Raw genomic sequence first — 2,072 nt, 5'->3', positions numbered from 1 at the left:
GAATACATGGCAAACATTATTGGCTTCTTAATGCATTCATGGGTGTTCTGGTATGGTACTGTATGATAAGCACGAGTCTGATAATTGAAAGGTCTGCAGTTAAACCCCACCAGCTACTTCTTGGGAATCCTGTACAGGGTCGCCATCAGTCAGCTCAACAGCACTCAATAACCACAACAAAATGCATTTATAACAATGATATTGGGAAATCTATGGGACTATAGATATGACAATGTTTAAGATATAATAATTCATCTAGTTGCATCCTTTCCATAAATACATTCTCTATTGCATGCAAACATACAATTCAGTAGTTTGAAAATTTTTTTAAACCAACTTATTTAAAGTGAAAATTCAGTTTTTAATTACCTCATTCATTCTGATTGTATTATTTCAGGATAAGTTATCTAAATTCCTAATGGAAGAAATCATAAAAATATATAAAGTGGTCTTAAAAACTAACTTGTACTTTCATATTTACTGTATCCTATAAATATCAGTAAAATTGTGCCAAAGTAAAAACCATTTTGGAAGAAATTTGGCAAAAAAAAGTAAACATTACATTTATATCTTAGTTTTAATGCAGCATTCCTACTTCCTATCTTTATATTTTGCACTGGAAAAAATTTATTACAGGATGTATTATAAGGGTTTTTATTTCAGCACTATTTGTAAAAGTAATTAAAAAAAAAAAAAAGAAAAACTTAAGAGTGATGCTAATATAAACTATTGAACATTCAGACCATAGAGAATGGTAATTATAAAAGGAATGAAAAAAGTCTCCATATACTGCCTTACAATGAATGATCACAATACATTGCATAAGTGGAAATATTAAAGTAGAGAAAAAGTATGTATATTTTGTTATTATCCATTGAGGAAAAGGAAGGGAGAAGGGATGATAGAAATTTATATTTATATTTGCATATATAAATTTACTAAATATATATATACATCATTTGCTTATACTTAAAAATAAAAGAATACATTTTAAAATATTTATCTCTGAGGGGAAAGGGAAGAAACCACATGGATTACACCTGCATTTCTCTGAATAGATCTTGTTTTTTAGAGATCATTTTAGCACCATCTACTGTGTGGCTCTGTGGGTTAATGCGCCAGACTGCAAAGCCGTTTGAACTGAAAAGTCTGCAGTTCAAGCTCACCAGCCGCTCCTCGAAAACCCTATACAGGGTCCCTATGGGTCGGAACTGACTCGACGGCACTTAACAACAACAACACGTACTCTTGTAGCGTACTTGTTAGGACTCACACTGCAAACCGCAAGGTCAGCAGTTCGAAGCTACCAGCTGTTCGGTGGGAGAAAGATGAGGCTTTCTGCTCCCGTAAAGATTTTACAGCCTTGGAAACCCTGTACAGGGTCGCTATAAGTAGGAACCGACTTCATGGCACATAACTACCACCACGTATTTTAGATAATTATAAAATAAAATGCAATTTAAGAAAGACAATTATTTAACGTGATCAAAAAATGGAAAACAATAGATTTGTGTATCAAGTTAGTCCACACAGAAAAAGGACTATAAGAAGTGACTTTAAAATCTAGTCACTTGACTTTATACTACAATTGGCTGTCTACTAATGATAAACAGAAATAATCAAAGTGGAAAGCAAAATATTTTCCTATAATCCTATGTTCAGTACTTTAACACATTCAAACTATTGACTGTGTATTGTGAGTAAATCAAATGAAATATTACTGATGTATCATTGAGGAATGTGAATTTTAGTTTGGGAGAAAAACGATAAAAGAGTAAAATGAATGCAATTCAGAAAAAGTTCTGACATAAAGAATGATCTTAACAATGTAATTTATCTTAATAAAAATAATTTCCTAGCTTGGTATACTGAAAAGGCTAAGAAACAATGGCGGATCCCATTGAAATGAGTGGATCTGTGCCCAAGCAATCATTGTATTCATTTACTTTATGATGTGTAACAAATTACTACAAACATAGTGGTTTAAACACACATCTACTATGTCACGATTTCCATGGGATAGGAGTCAGGAACATTTTACCTGAGTTTTCTACTTAGATCTGGAAAGCAGA

The sequence above is a fragment of the Chrysochloris asiatica genome, unplaced genomic scaffold, assembly GCF_000296735.1.
Source record: "Chrysochloris asiatica unplaced genomic scaffold, ChrAsi1.0 scaffold00010, whole genome shotgun sequence".
NCBI classification, from domain to species: Eukaryota; Metazoa; Chordata; class Mammalia; order Afrosoricida; family Chrysochloridae; genus Chrysochloris; species Chrysochloris asiatica.
Note: the sequence above shows the minus strand (reverse complement) of the source record.